The sequence below is a fragment of the Balearica regulorum genome, chromosome 4 (genome assembly GCF_011004875.1).
Source record: "Balearica regulorum gibbericeps isolate bBalReg1 chromosome 4, bBalReg1.pri, whole genome shotgun sequence".
In the NCBI taxonomy this organism is placed as follows: domain Eukaryota; kingdom Metazoa; phylum Chordata; class Aves; order Gruiformes; family Gruidae; genus Balearica; species Balearica regulorum.
In genome coordinates this window covers 78,155,436-78,175,077 of record NC_046187.1, presented here as the reverse complement: position 1 = coordinate 78,175,077, position 19,642 = coordinate 78,155,436, and the positions used below count along the sequence as shown (strand labels likewise).

The 19,642-nt window shown below is 35.8% G+C and overlaps 1 protein-coding gene across 4 annotated transcripts in view; it reads left to right on the top strand.

Moving 5' to 3' along the window:
* The window catches only part of CTNNA2 (catenin alpha 2), a 535,735-nt gene that overhangs the window by 213,225 nt on the left and 302,868 nt on the right, over window positions 1-19,642 (top strand). The window contains exon 1 of one of the 4 annotated variants that reach the window (XM_075752788.1): window positions 17,877-19,254. The exons of the other annotated variants lie outside the window; for them this stretch is intronic. The gene's annotated coding sequence lies outside the window, so the exon portion shown is untranslated. Of the gene's footprint in view, window positions 1-17,876; window positions 19,255-19,642 lie in introns of those variants that run through there. 4 annotated transcript variants of the gene reach the window in all.

The following is a 19,642-nucleotide window of genomic DNA, read 5'->3' as shown; positions in this document are numbered from 1 at the left end:
AGGGATGAAAAGTGCCCCCCATCACTCAATTTTCGTACAAAAAAAAATATAAAAAAAAAATAATCAGTTGTTAGTTACAAGAACAGTCAATTGGTTAACATGTTTACAAGCATTATGGAGAAATTTTAAATATACTGAGACATGCAGCTAAGTGCAAACAGAAAACTCCCAAGAAACAGTCTTAATGAACACACGCCCACATGATTCCATAGCAAAGAAAAAGTGTCCCGTAAATAAAAGGACATTCTTTAAAAAGTTGAAGCCAGATGCTAATGAAGAAAATAGATAACTGAAAGGTAAATTGAATGTAAAGCCGTAACAAGAGATGAGTAGCGTGTTGCTGAGGGCAAGTTGGTTTCAAATATACCGGAAGAAGGAAATGTCTCAGAGGTAGTAAATGACTTATGGTATAAAAGAAGTCCTGAGTATGTTTAAACTAATTTCTAATACTGCGTGTGTAGGAGCTCGGGGAGGTTCCCATGCCAGAGCTACTCTTTAAAGTGGATAAACTGATGAAAGTGTCTCAAGCTGAAATGTCAGTAGAAGAGATTGTATTGTACTGAACAATAATACACCGAGGTAAGCCATGAGCATGGAAATATCTAAAACAAGCCTAACTGTGAAATTGTTGAAGTACTAACTGTGATTTTTTTACCTCTTGCCTGATTTGACATTGGTACTAGAGGAGAGGAAGGTGCCAAATACGACTCGGCTTTAGAGAGAGGCCTAAGGAATAAGTGGAACTCCTAGCAGGTCTGACTCCCAGGCTAAACATGTATGTATATATTAACGATTTAGAAAAGGTGTAAGTAATAAAGTAATGAAGTGTGCAGCTAGTACAGCATTGTTTAGAACAGTCAGGATGGCATCGCGCGGAGAGGCTTCACAGAAAGGAATTGGATGCAATTCAGTGGCGATAAATTCAGTCTTGTTGAGTTGCAACTTGTGATTAAAGAGAAGATGACTCAATTCGCAGTCCCAAACTCTACATTAGCTCTTGTCACTCAGGGTGGGGTAGCAGAGAGAAAGGGGGAAGACTTGGAGTCATTGTAGATACTTCTATGAAAACATCAGGCCGGTGGCCTCAAAAGGCAAATGGAGTACTAGGAATTATTGGTGAAGGAAGAGTCAACAAGGTGGTAAATGCCTTGTTACACCTGTATAAATTAATTTTTGAATTTGAAGTGTAGTCCTATTTGTATATTAAGAAGAACAAAGGAGGTTCAAGGAAGATTAACAAAGATGATTAGAAATATAGAGATGTTTCTAAAGAGGAAAGATATATTATTCGTCATCTTGCTCAAGGGATGATTGAAGGGAGGTAATGTAGGAGATCTTATAAAACCAAGAATGTTATGGGAAAAGTAAATTGGGAATGATTTTTCAATGTATTGGTCCATAAAGAAATAAAGAAATGTTTAAGAAATCAGATTTAAAGCAAAGAAGACGTAAGTGATTTCTTTTGCATGTCATATTTGTAGAATTTTTTGCCTTTAGATGTTTTGAAGGCAGAAATTTAAATTATTTCAAAGAAGGATTATTTAAATCCAAGGACGGTAGAATGTTTGGTGGTGTCTAATCACCGGAAGAATTTCTAACCTGCACATTGCATGAATGCAGACTAATGAGGAATTATACCATTTCCTCATGGAAGGTCTTACATTTCTTTCACTTTTGTATCCAATGACCAAATTTCATAAGAATTCTAAGGCACTGATAAAATCAGTGAATTGTTACTATTTTTAAATGTATGCATGTATGGTATATGTTTATTAGACCATTTTCTAATGAAGCTAGTAAGAGGGTTACATCCTATTTTTTTTCTATGTAACTCTGCCCCAGCATACCCTTAAATTGAAAAAAGATTGAAAAAAAATGTAGGGAAATGTAATTTTCATGAGTTCTGTCCCAAATAAGATCTCTGGTTTCTACTATAAGTATACATGTATTTTGAATTAGTATTTTTATTCCATATCTCTGAAAAATGCCTTTTGTGTTACTTGCCATTTGAACCTGCAAGTTTTTCAGAATTGAGCTTGTAGGTGAAATCTTGACCTGACGTAATCAGTAATAAAAAGCCTTTGCAGTTCACCGACATTGAATCTAACCATGGAAAAGGCAAACACACAATGTAATTTGGACACTGTTGTATACTGATAAGAATTTCCCACTGCTAGCCATAGATAAATAAATAATCAAACATTTGCATGTTCTCGTGAAAAGCAAATTAAGAAAAAGTCCCATTTCTTTACACTTTTTTGTGTCACTGTTAGCAGCAGTAGTTCCTTAAAAATGAACCTGACATTGTAGATTGAAAGAGCAACTCTAAGCATAAAGCGAGCATGTAATTCATTGCCCATTTTGCTAGTTATTCACAATTCCTCACTTCTTAATCTTTTTTTGTCTTCAAAACATTGTATACACGATTTTTGGGCTATCTTCTGAACTTTTTAGTTTCCTTGTGTTAGGTTTAACTTGTTAGTAGATTCTGTAGATATGTCTTGGTTAGAAGACAACAACAGGAAGATTCTGAGATTTTTTTTATCATTTACTAGTATCAAAATGATATATTTTATTACATGCTGCTTTGCACATATTTTGCAGGGGGAACATTGCAAAAAATACCATAAAAACAAACATAGCAAGACATATTTTAGAGGAAACTACTTAGAAGCATTTCCATTAAATATGAAGTACTCTGATTCACTTTTTCAAGACTGCAATAATGAATGAAATTAGTCATTAAAGAGTGTAAGAAAGAACTGAAATTATATTTTATGGTATTTGTATTTCTGACCTGCTGACATTCTCCAGTGAAAAATCAGTGCATCTCTGCAAAAAAACCTGATAGCTCTGAGAGTTATTTTTTTAAGTATTGTTATTCAGACAAAATTTCTTTTATCGCAGACATGCAATCAGCTTTTTTTTTATCTCCACAGCATTAGCTTGCACAAGTTACTTATTGAAAATTAACCAAAGCCCAGTATGGGATTACTTTAAATCTTTAACTGTTATCTGTGTTACCAAGTTTTAGGACCTAATAATTTTGTATAAACAGATGTGCTCAGTGAATCCCTAAGTCAAAATTACTTGAAGGATGTGCTAGAGGTAGAGTTGGAATTTTTTTCCTGGATACCATCTGATATTGAAGCTGATATGATGAGAGCACAGTAAACATGTCCTGCATGCCTCACCATGCCTGTTTAATAACAGGCAGTATTTCTTTTCTCGCTGTGGAAAACCAAGCATTTTAGGGACCTGCTTCGTGAGAGATCATAGTGCCTATTTGAAAACAGAGACATATAACTTCTAACAGATATCCTACATCCATGGTAATCACAGGGATGCTTATCTATGAAATTATGGAAAGGTTATTCGTGAAATGAAGGGAAAAAACCCAACAGGATCTGGAATGGTGATTACCTTTTTGCAAAATTAAACAAAAAGAAAAAAACAAACACAAAATTAAAGTTGTTATGCTTTTATTTCATTCCATAGTGTAGTGCATAGAGAAGAAAGGAGTGGTGTCAAGCTATGCATGTTGGAATCTAAGTGAAATATTTTTCTGAAATGTATGTAGAAATAGAAGACTAAATTAGGACATGCTAGATGTTATTCTTCAATCACTGAGCTGTTTTAACAGCTGTCTGCAGAGGAAAATGTACAATTCATCAATAAACACTGGTTACAGATTGAAACTTTTATCCATGCTTCAGTCAGCAGAATGTAATTTTATTTATGGTTTTCAGGTATGCTATAATTAATGGGTAGTTATACCTGTTCCTTTGTAAATGGATCCTGGATAAAGCCTCCAAGAATTTATTATGGTTTTGTTAATCCTTTCCAATAATATCAAAGAAATACTTTTGTTCGGTGAGGCACATTTAATGAGACACTAATACACCTAGCAGTTTAAAGAGGCAACAATTAGATCCTAGTTCTTGTTTGTTAATGAGGAGAATGCTTCTCTAAGGTAGACAATATCTTGGGTCTGTAATAGTTAACTAATAACTTCTAACACTAAATTCTTAATTAAATATGATTGTGCCTACAGTGGCAGAAAGAGCTCTTACCATGCTTTTGTCTGATTACATCACTTGCTACATTAAGTTCATTAGAAACATTAAGCAGGGAATAAAGGCCAAGGGAGATGAATCATTTTTAATTAATGATGAATGTTACTGAGACCATTTATTGAGTAAGGAGGAATAATAGTTACAAAGCATGTTTTTCTTCTTCTTTTATGGTCTACTAAAATATATACATTCTCAGTGGTTTGTTTTTGTTTTGTGGTTTTTTGTGGGTTTTTTTAATTATTATTGTCTTAGGCAAAAAGATAAGCAGAGCTTAAAATGATCTAATATTTTATTTTCATTTCCTTCAAAATTTTGACAGTGCAAGGATAAACACCTGTGTGAGCACTTCTATGACAGAAATGTCATGAGAGAACAAAAGATTGCTTCCGAATATACTTATCTCAGCCTGCTCTGAACTAAGTATCTTTAGAGAAACCTTAGAGAAGAGGGAGAACACAGGGCTGTGCAACAAGGCCAGAGGCTAGCTTTGGAAATGAAGGACTCTTCAGAACATTCAGTGCTAGTAGCTTTCATGTGTAGGGAAGAGTGTGAATGCCCAAGTAGATCCCAACAGTGTCATCTCAGCAGTGTAAAGATGGAGGATATCTACTGTAACCTGGTTTTCAACAATTTTAGACTTTATATGTTATAATCAAGATTCTCAGTTCCAAAGAACTAATTTTGGACCTCAGTGTATCCCACATCAACTCAAAAAAAAAAAAAAAAAAAGAACAACAAAAAAACCCAAACCAAAACCAAACCACCAAACCATTGAAGTTGGCTCTATAGGCCAAGTTTGATTCATTCTTCCTTTAATACGTACCACTGATATCACAGAGTTGTTGAGGTTGGAAGGTGCCTTTGGAGAGCCTCTAGTCCAACCCCTCTGCTCAGAGCATGACCAACTAGTCCAGATTTCCAAGTCCATGTCTAGTAGAGTTTTGAATATCTCCAATATCTCCCAAACTGTTCTCTTCTAAATACATTGTTGGACAATCCTACTGCCACTTACATACAAATATGTTATTTCTTTGTGAGAGTAGGTTCATACTGGTGGGTTATATATACTCTTTTATTCCCGTTCTGCTTGACTCTCAGGCTTTCATGGGGTTGTTCTGCCCTGCCTTTTTACTTCATCATCATTTCAGTGCCCTACTTTTACAATCATTTGCCTGCGTATTGACAGTAATTTCAGTTGGTACTAGAGTTTGTGAATCTCTTCCCTTAGGCAAAATCAGGTAAGAAATGAGAGCGTGCTAAGTAGCAGGAGTAAATCATGTTTGCAGAAGCTACTGCTGGCTGTACTTTTATTCTTGAGCTTGATATGTACTATTACTGAAATGGATTTTTGGAAGAGTATTATTTAATAATATTTTATGAAGTAGTTTCCTTGTTATTTCTCGGTAACACATCTATACCTATATCTGAGGGAGGGGATTGCAGGTTTAAAAACTTAAGAGAAAAACCAGGAACTTGATTAATAGTTTCTGAAAATATTTCTTTTGCCTTGGATAATGTTTTGACTCCTGTTTCTAACTAGACTTTTACCCATGTAAGCAGGTTTAAGGAAGCCCGTGACTTTAGTTGGAAAACATTTCAAGACAGGGAATCAGGCATTTTGTACAAAAAACTTGCCTCATACTTCTTGGGTACTGTCAAAGGTAAAATCATTGCTACTTAGAATTGAAAACCAGTAACATTGTAGTTTTGTATAAATTTAGGTGGTGTGAACATTGAAGCATTTTGTTAAACTTTCAATTGAATTGATAAATAATCATAGCAGCCTTTACTTTTTTTTTTTTTCTTTTTTCCTTCCCCAGATTACTACTCTTTTCTGGTACATAAAGATGCTGCTAATATTCTAGCATTTTTAAAACCATTTACCCTGAATAAATGACACTTCCTTAGACATGCAGTTATAAGCTTTTCTTGTTATGGAAGTCTCACATTGATTTCATAGTCAGGATTTTGTTGTGCACAAAATTCATGTTGCTTGATAAGAGAATACTTAATGTTTCCTCTAGTAACTCTACTTGGGAATTTCTCCCCAGCATTAACATTTGTCTTCAGCCAAGCTTATACAGAGAATTTTAAGTTCCAATAGATGAAAATTAAATGAGAAAATTTAGTTGATGTACTTCCATTTCTGCATTTCATTGAGGAAAAGCTTGACCTTTAACAAGTTTATGGTATTTCAATATTTCAATGATTATGTACAGCTTGCATGACTCAAGACTGGGAAATCCAGGAGACACATCTGCATATTTAAGAAGAGAGATTTTCAGTGACTTGGTACTTATATTTTCATTTCAAATTAATGGAGTGGAGAAAGCATAAATAAATCCCATGCAGAATTATTCTGATTTTTATAATGATTGCATTGGGCTGTGTTGCTCACTTTTCTTTATATGCTTCATTACATAAATAGTTTTGCCAATTGTTACAGCATTACATGAAGAATAAAATACTTCAGGAACTGAACAAAGGTGTTAGACAATGAGCTCTGTGGACTTCTACAGGGATCTACATTTCTGCGCTATCATCTTCAGTGTTTGCAGAATGAGCCAGGCAGAAATCCATTCTGAGGGCAAATAGCTGGAAGTATTCAAGATGGTCAAAACAAGAATCTCAAAGAAGCAGTAAAACTCACAGTTTTAAAAAATTAAGTAAAAGTAAAAAAATAAGGGAAGAAGAGAAAAATAAGAAAAAGTCTTTGAGGTTTTTCTGGTGACCTAGCATTGCCCCATTAGCAGTGAAACGATTTTAGTTCTTTAAGAGTTTTATCTGATTCTAAAGTCCAAACACCTCCAACAGTTACATAATATTGATTTGTGCATTCAGATACTCTAATTATCTTCATGTGCGGAACATTTTGACTATTTTATGCTCAAACTATTACAAGTTTTTATCTTGATCACTAGGTATATCTAGCAATCAGATGTTCTTTGTTTTCAGAATGAGAGAAGTTTAAAAAAAAGCTTAATAAATGTGTCTCTTTTTTTTCCCCCTCATAAAAAACCCAGAGCCTTTTATTTGAGACTGGTTTTAGTCACAGAACTACATTCTTTGCCTCCTCTCTCTGGCTGTCAGCTTTCTATCCCCTTGAAGGTTGCGATGCCAAAGTTATTACAGGCAAATACATCAAATGGCTTGTCAAATCATGCTGATTCCCTTTCTAATCTCAGTGCAAGCTTTTACCTCATCAGAGGTCCAGGAAGGTTATGAAATGAAATTCAACAGTTAAAGGAAATTTCTTACAAATACAGAAAGGAATCTGTAGGTTCAGAGCCTGTTTTTCTTCTATGTATATCGAAGGATTTGTCCATTATCCCAAGAGGATGGTGTGGAATCAAAATATTAAGCGGTACCAAATAATAAAACATAATATTTTTCTACTTTCATTTTTATGCAATTGCTTCCTAAGAGTAAAATATAAAAGCTCTATTTAAAAAATATAAAAATCACATTCCATTCCTTCTCTAGTCTTTTTGATATTTTGAAGAAAAAAGAATAAAGTCCAGAGGCATTTAATTCTCAGGCATTTACTAAATAATTTTGTTTTCTGACATAAATTCGGGCTAGGGAAGGTAGTGACCTGCTAATTATAAAATCTGATACTTTCTTCGTGTTTCTGATCCTTTACTTTTCTCATTTTTTTGTTAAATGAATACTGACACCTAATTGCAAATAAAAAGATATTACTTTAATTACCTTCTACTATAGGTGTGAAAATAAGCAAGCAGTTATCATAGCCATTACACCAAATGGTGCAACATTAAATTTCTGACCCTACTACTAGCAGACAGAGCTGTTCAATTGCAATAGCATCTTAGTGTAGTCAACTAGTTCTAATTATTTCCTTCTGCGAATGCTATCTTTTGAACTTTGCGCCCTGGACTGTATTGTTCACAAATAAGAAATAACAAGTGCCTTCATCAAGATGCAATGAATTCTCTGACATTTTGAAATAACTGCTAGAAACAGCTAGGGGATAGAAAATAATTGCCATTCAAATATATCAGGTTTTGGGTTTTCCTTCTTGCTTTACCGATCTCCTGTACAGTGAAGTTTAGTGGAGTTCCTAAACCATAAGGAGAACAAACATTTGGGAGAAAAGCAATTCTGTTTAATAGGTCCTTCTCGCAGGTAATGTCTCACTGAAATTTTCTTCACCTGGATCCAGATGGAGAACTTTGCTTTAAAACAGCAACTGTGGTTCTTTTTGTTAGAGAAAAGTTAATTCTCCAAAAATACCAAACGGCATATGTTAATTCCCCCATCTTCCACTGACACTATGGGGAACGGGGAGAAATATGAGGTGTCTTACCTGCATGGGTAGTGTCCACCTAGACCTCTTCTGAGGACAGGTGCCCTGACAGTAAGGAGAAGCTTCTGTATAAATTCTGCCTGTGCTTTTCAAAATGAAGAGGTGGGGCTTGTATTGTATTTAAGTCTGTCTGATTTAAATATGGGAAGAGAAAAGGTTAGAAAGTGTAATATTTCATCACATCCAAAACCAAGTGATTGTGGCCTTCAAAATACATATCTTAGATGCTAAAATGTAATTTCTGGGAAATGGGGTCTCTGGATTGCAAGAGAAAAAGGAAGATGTTCCTTCAAGTGTTGAGGGTTGGGAAAATGAGGATGCTAGAGAGAAAAAGGACATGGCCATAGCATCAAGGAAGCTGAAAAACAGTTATGTTTTTCCATCTTCAGCAGGACAGGGTGGGCAGTGTATCTGCTGTGGTTGCCTGTGTGGGAAGTGAGATCCATAGGGCCTTAAAGTGTCCAGAAAGTTCAAGGATCGACTAAGGAGAAGGATGTTGAAGGAAAAGGATGAAAGATTGAAGCAGTTGGATTGAAACAGTTCTATATAGTAAAGATCATGTGCGTATTCATCCGTAGTAAAGTGCCCAGAAACTGCATTGGATTTAGAGAAAGACCTCCATATTGGTTAATTAGAGTATGCTGAGGTGTAACATATTTCATCAGCCCACATCCTGTGGTCTTGATTCAGAAGATGCACATAAGTAGGTGTCCCATTGCTTTTGGAGAAGCATCTTGCACACACATGAAGACATTTATCCAAAACTGAACCATAAGCGAACCACCTAATGAGCCATCATCCAGGTCTCAGGGAAAATTACGTGATGGCAAACCTGTGTTAGCATTTATGCAGCACAAAAATCTATTGAATTGCTTTATTTAGAGACATTTGTCACTTGTTTCTGAAGTACATTTCACTATCTGAAATAATGTATAAAGTAAACAGAAACAGACAGACATATTTTTATTTCTCCTCATTTCATCTAGCAGAGATTATAATCTTGTTTCAAAACACTCAGTGGAATTTCTTACCTATTTTTTTAGGATTGAAGGCCAAAAAAATGTGATCAGAATTGCATCTTCTACTGTTAATGTCTTTAAACCTGTGAAGAATTTCTAATATGTGCAAAATTTGTTTTTCACTTCATTCTTCTTAATGAACTGAGAAACTGACTTTTTTTTCCCTGTTGAATGAGAAATGGTAATTTTTTTCTTTGCTCATTGTAAGAATAGTATAGGTGTATTGTCTTTTTAGTCTTCATTATACCTCCTCTGCATGAATGTAGGCTTCACCTGTATTTTAATATAATCACAGATTTGTTTCGTGCTCCTATAAATAAGTATACTAGCAATCCCTAATGATTCAGAAACTTCTTGCTCAATTGCCCATATATGTTATTTTGACTTAATCTCACTGATATTTATTAATATGTAAAATAAGCACACATTCTCAAAATGGAAACATAGACATTCTAGCAACTTTTTTCTATCACCTGTCTCTGAAATACTCTTTATAATACTGGGGAGGTTTTATGCATAGCATAAAAATTTGGAAAGGCAGTAAATAGTATTATCCTTATTCTGCAAATGTTTTCACCACACTAATTTGCAGGCTTGCCTCCTGTATTAATTCCTTAGTATACATATCCTAACTTCTTATTAAAGGGACAAAGAATGTCTTTGCTCAATGAAATTTTCATCAAAAAGAACATTATTCTAACTTTTAAGCTCAGCACGTACAGAAAGTAAATGATTATGCTTGCGCTGGATAGTCAGGAGTACATAGTTAATTGCATTAATTTCTACCGTTATTATTCCACTCTTTGTGATTAGACTGTTTCTAATTTTTTGTCTTCGCTGTATAGTCAGTGAGAGACCTTATAACAATTGAAGTAGGTTTTGTGGTTCAATTTTGGTTAAGAAGTCAAAGGAAGAAATGGCAACTTTTTTCAAAATGTTTCTTTTTAAGTATTTGCCAGAGATTGCATTGCATCCTTGTGTTAGTGTGCCACTGAAACGCTATATTCCAGAAGGCAGTCTGTTCTTCACTGGTTAATGACATAGACTTTCTCTCTGATCTATATTTTTCCTCCACATTAATATTTGTGCTACGGTTTGACATAGTGGCGGGGGAGGCAATAAGTGGGGAAAGGAATGAGAGGCCCATCCAGCGGTAGTAACAGTCACTATTAGCAAAGACAGAAGTAGTGAAGACAAGTGAAGGTCTTCACTGCAGGCTGTTCCTGCACCGTGGACCGAGAGAGAATGGAACAGAGACAAGATTTTCATTATAGAATCATAGAATAGAGTCATAGAATCTTTAAGGTTGGAAAAGACCTCTAAGATCAAGTGCAACCGTCAACCCAACACCACCGTGTCTACTAAACCATGTCCCGAAGTGCCACGTCTACGTTATCTGTATGCCAGGGGTAGCCAGGGTGAAGGATCTGCAGGGCAGGGGAAGGAGGAGCCTGCACAGACTTAGAGCTGAAAAGTAATAGAACTCTTAAAATATAATACTGTGATAAGTGATGCAAGATAGCTAGATATTTGCCCCCTTTTGCAGCTTTTCTAGTATATCAGAAAGAAAAATATACGAGTCTTTAATTGGATCCAATCTTTGTTTCCTTATTCCACGTGGGCTCTATAGCTTGTAGAATCTAAAGGAACTTTACCATAAAAACTGCTTTAAATCATCTTTGTTTATGCACTAAGGGCAAGCAAGAGACAGTCTAGAATGTGTATCTAGTGTTTAACTGCCTGTGCACAGCCCCAAGGAATATAGTTATGGGTCATTGTTATGACTTCCCCCCCCCCCCCCCCTAAACTTTCTTCCTCTGGAAACACAGTAGAAAGATGATTATGAAGTTGCTGTGAGGTTTTATGCCCTCCACCAATTCCTCTCGCAAAAGTGAAAACTTTTGAAGACAATCTGTGCTTGTCTCTTCTAAGCCTAGCTCACTACCTTTTTTTTGTTTGTTTGTTTGACAAAAACAAACAGAAAATATGGCATTGTGTGGGGCACTTGCATCTCGTTATGATTGAGTAACAAAATCAGAATCAGATGCTACATTTTATTTTGATGAAAAAGCAAGACAAGTAAACTTAAATGCCTTCATATTGTACAAATAAATGTTGAGATTAATGTAGAAATGAATCAAGAATATAATTTAAAGAACCTCAGGTAATCTAGTACATCCATGTTTTCTCCAGGCCCTCAATTATGAGTAGACACTTTCTGACAAAAGCAGCAGTGGATTTTCTAGGACGTAAAGAAGATGCATGAGGAGTTGTGAGTTTAAACTCAGAGAGGGAAAAAGCCAACAGCTTAAATGTAATACATATAAATATACTCTAAAAGTGGTTATTTTCATCCTCTCTTGACCCTGTTAGGTTTCAGGATACTCTTACATAAAAATAGGGTTTAACCTCACTGTTCAAAAAAGTACTCTTCTGGAATATCAAAAACTGATACAGACAATGTAGGTATATTAATAGAAGGATTTCTTTTATAATGTGGCCTTTCCATTTCTTTTGTCTAAGATTGTTTCCACATTTATGTTTTATCTATTTGACTTTGAAAGAGAATTAGCAAGGAAATCTATATTTAAGATTTGAGAATCTCTGTACATTTTAGTAAGTCTTAAATATAACATTCTGCTAAACACTGTGGGGAAAAGGCCAACTGAAATCACTAATTGCCAGCCACTTTTTTTAGAATGGCAGAATTATTTTTGTCTGTAATAATCCTCAGCAGTTTGCTTTGCTATTGTTGGAACATGTTTGACTACCAGTTGTTAAATGAGCTTGTACCATTTAAGAGTGGGAGAAGAACATTTGAAAAAGGAATTGGAGTATATTTATTTTAAATAGGCAAATTAAGCTGTCACAAATACCATTAAGAATAATTTCTAATAGACAACCTTCACATAGTTTTTGAAATTAGCAGTTTAAACCTCCCTGTGTGTAGTTTTCCTTTGTAAATTCCTTGTGGAATGATATGGGCCTCTCTAAATGGTGGTTTTCCCTGCTTTTCTTTGTATTTAGTTTATTATATATTCCTAGCTCTTTTTTTTTTTTTTCTATTTAACCTCAGTTAAATGTAAAAGTATGAGAATGTACAGAGTATTTGCAAGTGCCCTGATATTAAACACTTTTTTTTTTTTTTTCTTTGCAAGAGATTATTTCCCTGTTTGAAAAATTCTATGGGAAATCATTCAGACTCTTATAACACCCTAAGAACATGATGGACCAAATTGATACTTTCCACTCTCAGAGAATTTCCTCTTACCAGTTTGTGAGCCTTTCTGGGTTAAAATAATCCTACATGGTTATCTTCCCCAGTTGACACATCCATCCTCATCACTGATGCCACCATGATGGCATTGGAAGGCGTCAGGTAGGAATTACATCACTTAGAGCTGCTTGGACTCAGCTGCTGAGTGTCTAAGGCTGTTCTTGTTGTTAATAGGTACTTGGCCTTCTCTCACTCCTACCTGTTTTCTTCTTTTCTCATAGGAGTATGGGTTTCTTTAGCCACCAGCTTATTTGAGAAATGAACCTCACAGCTACATCACGCTCTTGGAGTCTGTATTCCCAGCCCTAAAAGATGTGTGTGCTATTTGTCTCTTTAGAAATAGGTACAGTGATGTGTTGGCAGGTGAGGAATAGTATTGCATTGTGTTGGAAAATAATGTTTTATAGTAAAGATTTTAAAAAACTGAGCAAAGAAGTGATGGACCCGCATAGGTGAAAGACTGAATGCCAAGGGAATAGAGAGAAAGGAATATAAAAAGGAATATAAAAAAGGAATATAAAGTAACCAGAAGGATGAGGGAAAAGGCTTGAGATTGTTGTGACTCCAGAATAATTATTTGTTCCAGTTATTTACATCTATAAAGGTTCAGGTCTGTCAGTGCAAGAAAACCTATATGCTGTCTTATCCAGAAAAGAAAGACCAGCCAGCAGAGACCAGCTCCATGCATGCGTGAACGTAGTTGTATCCTTATTTTATTAATATTTTCTCTCTGTCCATTCTGGCTGCCTGTTTAAGACGATCTAGTCTGTGTTATGTCAGATCAAAATGGGTAAAAGTCAAAATAGTGATCTAGACAAGCAACACTTCAACCTCGGTTGGCAGAGTAATTAATTATGAGGAAGATGCTGATTTAGTGCACAGCAGTTTAGGTGACAGCACTGGAAAAGCGGCAAAGGCGGCAGTCGAAGCCCGGTGGACAGTTAAGGAATTCATCTTGCAAATAAGGGATGGGATCTGAAGAAAGGACTGTCAACTGCCTGAGCAGAATGACGCACGACTCAATACAAAAATAGGGAGTGGATCTGCGTAGTACAGACTCTTGGGTGCAAAAAGGAGATTTTTGAAACTAAGCTGAATTATACTTAGACAAGTTAAGTTAATAAACAGTGGAGACAATAAGTATGCATGTTAGAAAGAAAGAAATTTTAATCTTCTGAAGTTGTGTGCTTACCTTGCAGTTAAATTCTGCTTTATTTTTGGAAAGAACTGCTTCTGTAAGAAAACAGTTTTGTTTAGTGGAAATTTATTCTGTCACAGGTTTCTAAAGGAAAAGAGTTTACAGGCTTCAATGCAAACTCCTTAATGTGACTTGTAACTGTGAAGATTCCCAAGAGGGATAGAACTGTAGTCCCATCTACAGAAAACTTGCATCAGAGGGCAAGGAGGCCTGAAAGGTTTCAAAATTAAGGTTGCTCCATAAATTGCATTACCCTTTGCAAACAGTCACAGTGAATAAAAAACCAAGCAAACCTCAAAAGAAACACAGATATGTTTCTCCCCCTCTACTCTGCCTTGGTGAGACCCCCCTGCAGTACCGTGTCCAGCTCTGGGGTCCCCAGTACAGTAGAGACATTGAGCTGTTGGAGAGAGTCCAGAGGAGGCCACGAAGCTGATCGGAGGGCTGGAGCACCTCTGCTATGGAGACAGGTTGAGAGAGTTGGGCTTGTTCAGCCTGGAGAAGAGAAGGCTCCGGGGAGACCTTAGAGCCCCTTCCAGTCCCTACAGGGGCTCCAGGAAAGCTGGAGAGGGACTGGTGACAAGGGCAGGGAGTGACAGGCCAAGGGGAATGGCCTGAAGCTGCAGGAGGGGAGATGGAGATGAGATGTGAGGCAGAAATCCTTCCCTGGGAGGGTGCTGAGGCCCTGGCCCAGGTTGCCCAGAGAAGCTGTGGCTGCCCCTGGCTCCCTGGCAGTGTTCAAGGCCAGGTTGGATGGGGCTTTGGGCAACCTGGGCTAGTGGAGGGTGTCCCTGCCCATGGCAGGGGCTGGAACTAGATGGGCTTGAAGGTCCCTTCCAACCCAAACCATTCTATGCACTTTAATATGGATTCTGCTTAAGAAAAATATATGATGTAATATATTACATTCTGAAATTTAATTTAGTATATCCTCATATCATCATTTTTTTTTTTCTTATAAAAGCACCTATTGTCACTTGGCTGAGTATTTACTGGGGGAGAACAATGAAATTAGTCACAAAAAGGTCGATAAAGATGAATTGCTCAAATTATAAGAACTCTATTATGAACATTAAATAGATGGTTACATATGCAATGACAAGCCAGTATGGTTATTTTTCTGCAGACAAATCAAGTAATATATCATATTAGCATTTAAACGTCTTGGCACACAGATTCCAGAATTCTTATTAATAAGAAATCTTCATGTCAATCGGTTAATTGTGTATGCAGTTGTAGACATGGGATGGAAATCAGTCACTAGTAATGTCTACTTTTCTAACATTTATTGTTTTCTTATAATGGGCTGCTTTAAACATATCATCAGAAATTTAATATTGGAAAACTTGATTTTCTGTGGTTATTTGTATAAACTCTCTGTGGATCAAAATATGTTTTAAGGGTTAATCAGTGTTCTCCATTATATTTGAAGATCCATATATATATACAGGAATGGTGTTAATTTTGTGGGAATCTTGAAAACTTAAAAAACACACACTCAAACCTTTTGATTCAATAGAATTTGCAAGAGCAAAACACTGGGGCATTTCACATTGATTAAGGTGGTGGTGGATCTTTTACAGACTAGAGGTAGATAGGAAAAAAAAGCTTAAAAGTTATTTGAACCTTTCAAGTTAAGACATATTCTGCATAGGCAGGAAATAACCAATTTTCCTTGTAATTTCAAACACATTTTAATTTTTGAAAGATGGTATATAGTATGTTTAGATATCATAACTATGTGATTAAATTAACAGTGCTTGAGAGAAATATTTGTTCTAAATCATGGAAGTGGAATTTCTAGGGTTTACAACCTTGTATGTGGGTACATATATTTGGTACTTGAACTCACTGAGAAATATAAATATTTTTTTCCTCTGTAAATAGACAAGTTCTCTAAATATCAGTGCACCAGCATTTACTACAGTTTGAATACTGAAGCAAGAAATGAAAAGAGAAGACTCGCAGCATATTCCTCTGTGTCAAAAGGGACCAAAGTACTCTAAAGTGGATATCTAAAAGAAAAGCTTGAGGGAGACTTGAATTAGCTTTGGTCTGAACCATTTTTAAATAAAATAAAAAAGGGAGCCATCTTGCGATTTGGATGTTTTTGTCCATTGTAACACCAAAAGCTGGATTATGTTTAGCCCAGATTTACTGGGGTCCCATAGTTGCAAATGAAAAAGTATCATAGTTTGAGTTCCCCAAATGGTCTGTTCTCTTCTTATATTGCATTGATGTACACATCTGTATGTATTTGTAGGAGTTGTACTGAAGATATATAGTGTGTCTTTGTTAACATGAAAGAGTTGGGAATGTCTGCTATTGATCCGTGGGTGCTTCAGGAGAAGGATTTTAAAAAATAGAATTAGTTTATTCTTGTTAAGTTCTGAATTATTCGTAACATAAACAGTCTCAGCTACCTCTTTAATGCATCTGCCAGGTTCCTGAGCTGTAGTGATTGCAGCCTGATCGCAGAATTCCTTTTCAAACTAATGAGCTATTAAAGGACGACTCTGTGCTTTGAGAAGGGTTAAAAAAATGCAGATGCTGGATAGGCTCCTCCAAGTGAATTTCTTGATTTTTAACTCAGGATGCAAAACTCTATTTATTCTTAACTGCAGATCTGCAAATTTTTGCCATAATGTAAAGACTTCGATGAAACAAAATGCAGAAGGCACTTTGGAGGTTATCCTAAAGGTATACAACAGGCACTAACACTTAAGAGCTCAAGTTAAACAGTTTAACTTTTGCTCTCCATTGGATTATACTTTCTTACTTTCTCTCCCTCTGTTTTTTTAACATGATGTTTTTACAATTGTTATTCTCATTTAAAAATGTTTATGAAAATGAGTTTACAAATAGCTGTTAGCTATTAAATCTTTGTGATTGCATAATGAGTTATTGTCCTAACGCTTGTATTATTCTCTGAGGGACATGTGATTTTTTTTTTTCTTCATCATCTTTCAAAATTTTATGTAAAAAAGAAAGAAATGCACAAAGGATATTTAATCTTTTCTTTAGCTGTCATTGCCATGGAAACATTAAAAGTAAGAGGAACTGTAGGAAGAAGATGAAAAGGTAGAGACAAAGAAGGAGATATAGAACAGTAAAGGAAAAAGGAAGACATGCGGCAGTGCATTAAGTTGTAAGACAATCAATATTTAGATATCTTTTTGGTTCAGAAATTCTGTCACATTTGGAAAAGCTATACTTTTTAAACCTGAAATGCCGGATAGTTTCATCAATTTGTGTAAAAATAAGAATATTTTTTTCCATTCAGTGGAAATACTAAAAAAACCAAAACCCACTTTAATTCATGTCTTTTCTGATGTTTTCATAGTATTAGAACTCTGCTAATGGTAGAGCTTTACGGCTGAGTTGCATTGTGGTAGGAGGAATGCTTCTGGGCTAGGATGTGCATTCTGCTTGCTCTTCCATCTTTTTTTACATGTCTTGGACCATTGCCCAAGCCCTTTGGAAAAAAAACCTTCCTGATAAGTGCAGAGAAGTCGCTGAAGTCTGGATTCCTAAATGTAATTTTGTCTGAAGGACTTAGAGAGTGTATCATTGCTCTTTTCTCAGATGTGGGAATCTAATCCAATTTTATCTGGATGCACTTACTATAAATATCACAATTTGCCTTGTAACCAGCCACTCCCTCTTTTTCTCCATCCAGCCATCACTGATTTATCAATCCTGTCTATAGTTGTATATTATCAAGTTCCAGTAGGTGGCAGCCCTGCAGCATTGTTGATGGATTTTGTAGGCTGAATAAAACTTACTGTGCATTGCAAAAGGCTTCTTTTGCAAAACTCTTTGCGATAATACTGAATTTCTCATCCTTTTCATGCCTATGATTTACCACTTGGAGAGAATAATGTCCCCAAATCTCCATTCTATGTGTATATTGTCCTATGATGATGTCTGCTGTTATATTCCATAGTCAAATGTATATCAGTTCTTTTTTTGTTCTTTTTTTTTCTTTTTTTTTTTTGTTGTCATTGTTGTTATTGAGATCTGTTCTTCAATCCCATATTGTGGGTTAACTGTAAAACACATGCAGCAATTACATCGCATTAAACTGATAAAGCCATATTGCGTGGAAAATCCCATTCTCTGCTTTATTTTTAATAAATGGATGTTATGTGACTTGCTGCCTCCATTTTGGTTTTGACAATTGCTGTCTTGTTTGCATCATCCAGCTCCATGTGGGAATGAAGTAGGCTGTTGTGAGAAGTTAGGCTGGCATGACCGTCCCTCTATCATCTCTCCAGTCCCCTCTTCACAACCTGATGTAGTAACAGGACTTGCACTGCATCTCTTTTACCTATTTATTTCTATCTATTAAGGAAATCCTCACTTTATCATTTTTTAAAGATCTTCTAGGGTTTCATAATCACAGGACAGAACTTGTGGTCATTTCTCCTACCAAAGGAGAAACAATAAGTTCAGTGATAACCTGTTTATAAGAACTGTGTTCTTCAGCATTTTAAAGCCAGAAGTGCATGGCCCGTGCAATGTCATTTTACTCTGCTACATACAGATCCCGTAAATCTCACTTGGGTTCTGGGATGAGAACTTCCTCCTTCGAGAGAGGAAGGACACAAGACAGAACCCTGCTTTCTGGATAAAGCACTGCTATGAATGCCATGAAGCTGTTATGTTCTGGACCTACTCATACATATGTTATTGTCACAGCCCTTTAAATAGTGTTGGTGTTGCTAAGCAATATTCAAATCATTTAAAGATATTTTGAAAGCAATGAATACCTTTTAACAGTCCTTTGGGCTACACTAGTTGATTTACTACTGAACTGTATTCATGCATTTTTCTCTGTTTTCCCCTTTTCTCCTTTTCTGTCCTGTTTTGGTGTTTTTTTGTGGTGGTGTGGTTTTTTTTCCTTTGGTGTTTGGTTTTGTGTTTGGGTTTTTTTGGGTTTTTTTTGAACTTAACCTTTAAAAGTACAAAATCTGCAAGCAAGAATTGAAACAAGTGAGTTAGAGGAGAGGACCAGTGGGTGGAATTGGGGAGGAAGGTACACAAATGGGAATGCTCTGCTCATTAATGCACGTTTTGTACTGTTCTGCTCCTCGAATTTGAGAAATTTAGGAAGTGGAGATGAGAATTGCCAGACAGCATGTTGTTGCCTGGCAGCCTGTAGAAATCATACGATGCTACATGAGGCTGCCTGACCTAAGTGAAATAGATATTTTTACCCCTTTCTGCTTCCTGTTGATTCTTGAAAGAGCTGTTGGGATGCTGCCTGGTTATATCGCTAAAAATGTCTTCAGTGAAGGAACACATATAGATCCCAATGTATTTTTAGAGGTGATACAGTTCATATTTTAGTTAAGGTAGTATATTTTTTACATTGTTAGTTGGAAATGAAAGAAGATGTTCTCATAAAGAAAGGCTTTGTTGCAATTTGTAATGGTAGCATAGGCTGCTACTAATTGTGAATAACATAAGTAACCTAAGGATATTTTAGCTGTCTGTGTGTTGCAGAGACTGTATTTCTCTTCAGAACTAAGATTTGGTATTAGTTTTTTTGCTTTTATTTCAAAGGCATTTTAATCTTTTCCTTTAAATGAATTAAATCTTTTCAGTAAATCATCCTCTTTAATTCCTTAGGGGTTTTTTCTTAATTTTTAAATCAAACTCACACTAATAGCAAAACAGAGAAATTCTTACTTTGATATGCTGCATATAAATCTCCTGCATGTCAATTCAGCTTGTTAAAGC